General features: G+C 47.1%; 1 pseudogene; it reads right to left on the reverse strand.

The window, feature by feature from the left end:
- Positions 1-187: 187 nt before the first annotated feature.
- On the reverse strand, positions 188-597 carry LOC144242875 (small ribosomal subunit protein eS24 pseudogene; annotated as a pseudogene).
- Positions 598-9,094: the final 8,497 nt, after the last annotated feature.

A 9,094-nucleotide genomic window follows, 5' to 3' on the forward strand; every position in this document is an offset into this window, starting at 1 on the left:
ATTTGAAATACAATGGAAAGACTATTTTATTTATTTATTTATTTATTTATTTATTTATTTATTTATTTACTTACTTACTTACTTACTTACTTATCTATTTTCAAATAACCAGACACATAAAAGTTTTTAGCTTATTAATCCTTTCATGAAAAATCTGCACAAGCACCAGATAGTCACTGCAGAATCTTTACTCCTTCTTTTTGCCAGCACCAACAATAGCTTTTGCAATTCCCCTGATTTTCTTCATTCTCTTCCTGCGTTCCTTTCACTGTTTTCTAGATGCCTTTTTCTTCTCATACAGGCCATGTCTTGCAAGTCTATGTTTGGGTTCGTTTTTCTTTGCATAATCCAAGGAATCATATATCATGCCAAAGCCAGTTGTCTTGCCGCCTCCAAAATGGGTTCTGAATCCAAATACAAAGTTGACATCTGGTTGGTCTTGTACATTTTGGCTAGTTTTTCCCAAATCTTTGTCTTAGGTACTGTTGCCTTTCCAGGGTGAAGAACATCAATGACCATCTGTTTCCGCTGAAGCGGTCGGTTGGTCATGAACTTCCTGGTCCAGATAGTTACTGTGTCGTTCATGATGGCGGCCGAGCCTCAAGCAGCCAGGGAGGAAGAGAGATTATTAATTTTTTAAAGGACTATTTTTTAGAGCTGTTTTAGGTTTATAGCCAAATTAAGAGGAAGGTAAGAGAATTCCCACAGACCCCCTGCCCCCACACATACACTGTCCCCCCCATTTATTAGCATCCGCCTCAGGACTGTTATGTGTGTTGCAATTGTTGAGCCCACTGGGACACACCACGATCACCCAAAGTCCACAGTTTACTTCAGGGTTCACTCCTGGGGGTTGCACATTCTAGGGGTGTCGACAAAAGAATAAAAGATGTGTATCCACCATTATAGTATCATGCAAAGAAATTTCACTGGCCTCTGTGCTCTGCTTATTCATCCCTTCCTCCCTTCCTACCCCCTACCCCATCCAATGATCATTTTACTGTCTCCGTAGCTTTGCCTTTTCTAGAATGTCATGCGGTTGGAAGCGTGTAGCCTTTTCAAAAGGCTTCTTTCATTTAGTAATATGCATTTAAGTTTCCTCCATGACTATTCATGGCTTGGTAGCTCATTTCTTTTTAGCACAAAATAATATTCCACTGTCTAGATGTGCCATTTTGTTTATGCATTCACTTCCCGAAGGATATCTTAGTTGCTTCCGAGTTTTAACGATTATGGGTAAAGCTGCTGTGAACATCTGTGTTCTGGATTTTGCATGGACACCGTTTTCAATTCCTTTGGGTAAAAACCACAGAGCGCGATGGTTGGATTATGTGCTAAGAGTGTGTTTAGCTTTTAAGAAACTGCCCACCTGTCTTCCAAAGTGGCTGTTCCCTTTTGCATTCCCACCAGCCGCGAATGAGAGTTCCTGTCGTTCTCCATCCTCACCGGCATTTGGTGTTGTCATTGTGTTGGATTTGGGCCATTCTTATAGATGAGTAGGGATTTCTATAGCTGTTTTGATTACGTCTTCCTGATGGCATATGATGTGGAGTGTATTTTCATATGTTTGCCGTACGTGGATCTTCTTTGGTGAGATTTGTGTTAGGGTCTTTGGCCTATTTTTTAAAATGTTTATTCATTTTGGAGAGCAAGAGCATGAACGAGGGAGGGGCAGAAAGAGGGGGACAGAGGATCCAAAGCAGGTTTTGAGCTGACAGCAGCGAGCCCGGTGCAGGGCTCGAACTCATGAACCGTGAGATCATGACCTGAGCTGAAGTCAGACACTCAACTGACTGAACCCATCCAGGCTTCCCTGGTAATTTTTTTAATTGAGCTATTTCTTTATTGTTGAATCCTCATCACTCTTTGTATATTTTGGGTACCAGATTTTTTGCAGATGTGTCTTCTGTAAGTATTTTCTCCCAGCCTGTGGCTTGTCTTCTCATTCTCTTGAGTTGATGGGTGCAAGTCACAATGGGGCTTCTGCATGGATAAGTCCATGAAAATTATAAATTTAAAAAGCAGCAAGTCTTTGAGCACTCGTGTACTCGAGTGCATAGTGGCTAAAACAGTTTGTGTACATGCAGCTGAGGATGGGAGTGCGGGCCAGCAAATGGCCTGTGCTGGGCCGCATGAGCGCCAGTCCTGGTTCTACCACTTAATGGCTGAGCAATTTGGGACAAACTACTTAACTGTCTCTGCCGGAGGCTCCTCACCTGTCAAATGGAACCAATACTGGGGGGATATGAAGACACCCATAGATGTCTCTAAGCAAAGTACTGAGAACAATGTCAGCACCTAGTAAGCACTCGATCAATGTTAGCCATTATTATAATGTACCCATTCCCCCAGGGGTGCTTTTGAAGATGCAGGAGAAAAGGACACCCTTCCCCGTGGAACTCCTACTATTTCACTGCAGAAGAAGATTATGATGCAGGGTAACAGGGGTGAAGAGTAAAAGCGAGCACAGACCACTTTTGAAAACATTCTCCATCAACTGAAGCCAAGCCAAAAGCCGGGGATGCAATGGATTCTGAAAACATGTTTCAGTATTTCATTAATCATTCAACATAAAGGCCCACCTGTGGGGGAGGTAAAGTGGAGACACTGAAAATGAAGCCACGTCAGATGATTTAATGGCGGATAGTGGGGTGAGGCCCGATCCCAAAGGATTCGGTCAGATTTGGATTTGCGAGGGAAGAGAAGAGCTTAGCAGGTGGAGGAGTCCTCGGAAGGGAGGAATGTGTTCACAGGACACGGAGAAGCCTGGCTGCAGAGGAAGCCAGATGGGCAGCCAGAAGCCATGTTATCTGAAAATGAATGACATCAACTGTCAGTTTCCAAACCGGGTTGTGTAGCTAGAAACCACTGATTTAGAATCAATTACTAGATTTCACCTCCCCTCAAATCTACTTGGTAAGCTGCTGCTTTCAAAACAACCAGGGGATGGGTGCCTGGGTGACTCAGCCAGTTGAAAGTCTAAGTCTTGATTTCGACTCAGGTCATGATCCCAGGGTTGTGGGGTTGAGCCTCACGTCAGGCTCCACACTGGGCATGGAGTCTGCTTAAGATTCTGTCTCTCTTTCTCTCCCTCTCTCTCTCCCCTCTTTTCTACAGCAAAACAAAACAAAACAAAGAAAACAAACAAAAACCCCCCCAAAAGCAGATGATTGTTGAATTAAATTGTAGCATTCACCTTGGCCTTCAGGACCAAGCTCTCCCACATAACATATATAATTCAGTTCTTCTTCCTGGGACAACTGTTGGATCTATTATTTCACTCTAGGGGGAATGTGGTGAGAAGGTGATTTGGGATTCTTTTTGCTTACACAGCACCCTTCGAGCAGCTACAAGGAAATTGTTTAAATGTTGACCCCCTCCCCCACTAAATGATCATTGGCTAAAATTAAGTTGGAGGAACAAGTAATTGGAAAGCTTACAGGCACGCAGAAACCTAGATGCAATTCTTCATTGGCAGCTGTATTTGTAATCACTAAAAACTGGAGGCAACGACATCACTCCTCTACAGGTGAATAAATAAACTGTGGTATGTCTATACAGGAAAATAGGACTCAACAATAAACAGGAACAAGTGAGCAAGACACAGAAAGTCATGGATGCGTCTTAAATGCCCATTGCTAGGTGAAAGAAGCCAGTCTGAAAAGGCTGCATATGAATGGGGCTCTCTCTATGACGTTCTAGAATAGACCAGACTATAGAGATTGCAAACAGATTAGTGGTTGCTACGGGATTCGGGGAAGGAACAGGGGTGTTGAAGAGAGGAGACATGTGGAGTTCTGGAGGGGTGGCTGAAGCAATCTGTGTGATACTGTGATGATGGGTACATGACACGCACCAGATATTGGTTAAAACCCATAGAACTTTACAACGTAAAGGGAGAACCTTCATGGATGCAAATAAAAGGATCATGTAGGAATTTAGGGGATTCCAGGATGAACTAGAATGTGACCCCCCAAACCTTCTAAATTACAAATGTGTGAAACAACCCAAATAAGGAGAATGGGGAGGAAAGGCGCTGACCTAAGATATTTTGAAAAAGAGTAGACACAAACCTTGCCTATAGAGATCCCATGGGTGGCTCAGGTGTGGCTCAGAAAATAGGTCACATCCATCCCCAGCACCTTTAAGGAAGCCTTTCCAGCCTTAGCCTTTTAAGTTAGCCCTTTACCCTTGATGCCCCCGTGTCCTTTGCCCAGACACTAGGCACACCCTTAAGCATCCGTGGGGTGTAAAGTGGGGACCCTGCTATGTAGGGATCTGTCCTTCAGGTCCCATGGCTACTTAGGGAAGCAAACCAAGGCACAGCTGAGCAGTTAAGTGTAAATGTGTCCACAGCCTGTGGTGCCTCTCGAGGCCATGCATGCCATTCTTGGAATTCAATTAGTAAGCCAAGAGCAGTGCAGAGACACATCATCACTGCCTGTCACCCAGCCACCCAGCTTGTCGCACCAATTATTTTGAAACGTACCTGGGGTTTGCTGTAATCAGGCATGGTGAGATGCCAGACGTGTAGACGACTGCCTTGAGAGAAGGGTTTACTACTTACAGTTCCCAAGGGGAGCACGCATCACGTCATGCAGGGGCCATGCGAGGCGGTAGCAGGGTCGGTCAGAGCAGGAGTGAGAGGGACTTGCCGATGAGAGTCTTCGTTCCGGAGGGATGGGGAGTTGCCTGTCGTGGACACCCCGTGTGGGGCAGGAAGCAAAACACAGATGTTGGGATTTGTGGTTGGAAGGGGTGAAAGGTGATTTCGGCGTGCCTGCAGCCCTGCAGACATGGCGGGTGCGTTAACAATTCTGACTCACAACTTCAAGACGTCAAATAATCAACGACAGGTGATCAAGGTTGATCATTACAATGGGATCCTGAAGCAAAAAAGGGGATAAAAGGGGGCATTAGGTAAAAAGTAAGGAAGTCTGAGTGAAGCATAGACGTCATTGCTAAGTCATCACGATGTAGCAATATTCATTCATGAATTGTAACAAAGTACCATCCTTTTTTTTTTAAGTTGACTTATTTTGAGACAGAAAGAGAGAGAGCAGAGAGGGGCAGAGAGAGAGAGAAGAAGGGAGAGAATCCTAAGCAGGTTCTATGCTGCCAATGTAGAACCTGACGTGGGGCTCTGTCTCACAATCTGTGGGATGATGACATAAATTGAAACTGCGAGTCAGTGGCTTAACTGACTGAGCCACCCAGGTTTCCCACAAAAAAGCTGGGAACTCTCTGGTGCTATCTTTATAACTTTTCTGAAAATCTGCAACATTTCCAAAGCAAAAGTTTATTTCACAAAACTAACTTTGAGAACAAGCTGTACATTTTAGCCCCCTCTTTAAGCCCCCCCCCACCTCTACATTAGGTATGCACACTTCTGCGGGAAGACATGAAAAGTTGGTACTCCTCCTTTCTGAGTGTTTATTTGTTCATTTATCAGGTGCTCATTGAGCATTTGACTGTTCCCGGCCCGGTGCTTGGGGCAGATGAAAAGAAAGAAAACTGCCGGCCCTGCTCTTAAGGAAATGCCAGTTTTTTAAAAAAAATGTTTTTGAAGTTTATTCATTTTTGAGAGAGAGAGAGAGAGAGGGAGACAGAGTGTGGGCAGAGGAGGGGCAGAAAGAGAGGGACACACTGAATCTGAAGTAGGCTCCAGGCTCCAAGCTGTCAGCACAGAACCCGACGCGGGGCTTGATCCCATGAACCGTGAGATCATGACCTGAGCCGAAGTCGGACGCTTAACTGACTGAGCCACCCAGGCGCCCCAAGGAATCCCAGTTTAAAGGAGGTTACAGATGCAAAACTCAGTCACCTTACACATTGACAAGCACTGTGCCAGGACGTGGGGGTCCCAGGGAGGATATTTTAGCAGAGCCAACATTTAGAGTGTCTTGAAGGGTGAGGAGCGATCCGAGGAGATACAGAGGAGAATGGACATGACAACCATCTAAAGGGACAGACACTGGGACTCCTGGGTGGCCCAGTTGGTTAAGCGTCCAACTTCGGCTCAGGTCATGATCTCACGGTTCATGGGTTCGAGCCCCGTGTCAGTCTCTGCGCTGACAGCTAGCTCAGAGCCTGGAGCCTGTTTCAGATTCTGTGTCTCCCTCTCTCTCTGACCCTCCCCTGCTCATGCTGTCTCTCTCTCTCTCTCAGAAATAAATAAAAAAACATTAAAAATTAAAAAAAAAATAAAGGGATAGACACAGAGGCAGAACGTCGTGGTGTTTGGGCAGGACAGGGAGCCCGGGGCAGGGGGTGGAAGGAGATATATCTGGAAAAGAATTTTAGGGCTCTAGTCACTAGGAAGCACTTAATAAACATTTGCTGATTAACTGAATGAATGAATGACCAGGAGCTGAAAGTTCCTGTGTTATTTCTGGAGTCCAGACTTTACTGTATAGGCAACAAGGAGCCATGTCAGGCTTTGATCAGGGGCACAGCCTGACATGGTGGTAATTACACTCTTGCCACTCCAGATTTGGTTCACGGACCATGCGCTTCGTGCAACATCAGCACTACCTGAGTGTCTGCTGGAGCTAGAGAAGCTAAGGTCAGATCCTGGATACACTGAGTCCGAATCGGCATTTCATCAAGATCCCAGGGTGATTCCTTTGCACGTTTTAATTCCAGGAGAGTCGCTTTCTAAAGATCCCTTTGTCGGTAGACACAGAAAAAGCCCTCTGATTTTGGGTTGTCTTTTTGTTTTGTTTTACTTTGCACCAAAAAAAAGAGAGGGGGTGGGGTGGGGCCGGTGTAACAGGACGGACTGCTGGCTGCAGAGCGCCAGGCGAACTAGAACCTTCTTCCTCTGTCAGCAGATGAAACACACACTTCATTTCCAGGGAAGCGGCTGCCGGGATGTCAGCGCAGGGAAATCAAAGGCTCAGCAGGCCTCCGTAATTCACACTCATTTTGTGCAGCCGGAGCAGAGGATGGGATGGGAGGCTAAAAATGTCCTTGGCTCCCGTTAGCACACGGCTGTGTGAGGCCCAGCCAGCCCCTCTGTTCCCCCCACCCCCGCCCCTGCATGCTTGCCCAAGGCTGCCCAGATCTGGATTTGTGCAGAGAGAGAAAATGGGAATGTCTGGCCATCTCGGCACAGGCAGCGACATTGAGTGACCAACTTCTACTACCTCGTCTATACTGCCTATGCTGCTGGGGCGTCCTCCTCCAAGGGACAGTCATCGAGATCAATTATATTTACCCACAAACACTGCGTTTACTTCTGACGAGCCACACATGATAATGGCATCCTTAGGTGTCAGACTCCTCTTTGAGATGAAAGACCCAACAGAGGCTGGCTCGCCTGACTGGTGCCCTGGGTTCGGTGATCATTCAGAAAGCACGGGCAGGGCTGTATTTGGGGTTTTGTCCTCTCCCTCTGCTTCATCATCAGGCTGATGGGAACGGAGCTCGTTCTCCAGTAAAGCCTGGCAGCCACTCAATTGCTCTGTGCCAGGCGTGGCCACACATCTTCTCTTCCTCAAACTCCTCACATGCGCCCTGGAAGATGGTCCCCTTGTTCCTAGTTCACAGACGGGGACACCGATGCTTGCAGCCTAGGTGGGATTCTGCCCAAGACTGTGCTCTTCCCTCTGCATTGCTAGTGATGGTATGAATTCAAGGTCAATTTGAAGGTCAAGATCCCTTCAAAGCCATGGTCCTGGTTTCCTGAAGTCATATTCTCTTGGAATGACCCTCTGCTCACCCCCAGAAGAGTGCCAAGCTCATAATGGGGACACCACAGCCTCACAGGTGATAGAGCTTTGTGCTTCCAGAACTCTTCATCACATCCGATCTCAATGCTCAAGAATAGACCTGAGGGCTGGGTCAGTATTTGCAACTGTTTGGAGAAAGGGATTGAGCCCTTCAGAGAACAAGCCAGGAGAGTGGCCCGAGAAGGAAGAGATCTGGAAGAATCAGGGGGTGTCGCGGTACCTCACCTTCCTACCTGCGTGCACGGGCTCATGGCTTCACCCAGCCAGAACTGGAATACGTCCCTTGGGCCTGAGGAGACAGAACTGGAAAGCAATGACTCTTGCCTTTGAAAATCTGAATATTGCCGAGAGGAGGAAGCAGCAGCCTTGTTTTATGTGCGTGTGTGTGTGTTTTCCGGAAAGCAGCTGAGGAGTAAGAGAATCCAGCCTCTGAATAGGTCTCTGATAAATCTGAGTCACCCTCCAGCTCAGTTAGATTCAGCTAAATGCAGAGACAGGAGCCCTGAGCAGGGCATATCGTGAGAACCAGAGTGTATGACAAAGTGACCAGCTACCAAAGTGACAGGAGTGCCTGACAGTGTCATTGACTTAGTGTGAGAAAAGTTCACAGGATGATGATCGCCCAAGACTGAGATCCCCAGGCAGCACCCTGGCCCCCTTGCACCCTGGGCCACATAATAAAGGTACTAGGTATGTGACACAGAGCCGAGTGCACAGTTGGTTGGTGGCAAGGCGGAAGCATTCAAGCTAGTGCCACATTTACCATCTTAGGGCCTCATCTGAAGGGAATTCATCCAAGGTCCTAAAGAGAGTGACTGCCAGATTCTAGAAACCTTGGTGCTACATGAAACGGAGTAAACAGAACCACGGAGGGCTGACGGCTAAAAGGAGGCATGGCACACAACCATATAGGGGGCCATACTCAACTCCACAGAGAGGACCATACTCAACCCCATAGACAGGCCCATACTCAACCCCACGGAGAGTTCCATACTCAACCCCATAGAGAGGCCCATACTCAACCCCACAGAGAGGACCATACTCAGCCCCATAGAGGGGGCCATACTCAACCCCATGGAGAGGCCCATACTCAACCACATAGACAGGCCCATACTCAGCCCCATAGAGGGGGCCATACTCAACCCCATAGAGGGGACCATACTTAACCCCATAGACAGGCCCATACTCAACCCCACGGAGAGGCCCATACTCAAACCCATAGAGAGGCCCATACTCAACCCCATAGAGGGGGCCATACTCAACCCCATAGAGGGGGCCACACTCAACCCATAAGGACACCCGCCCATTGGAGATCAGCAGTTCCCCTTTTCTTACTTGGTTATATCTTACCTAAACTTTTT

This window comes from Crocuta crocuta, unplaced genomic scaffold (assembly GCF_008692635.1).
Source record: "Crocuta crocuta isolate KB4526 unplaced genomic scaffold, BGI_CrCroc_1.0 scaffold217, whole genome shotgun sequence".
NCBI lineage: Eukaryota > Metazoa > Chordata > Mammalia > Carnivora > Hyaenidae > Crocuta > Crocuta crocuta.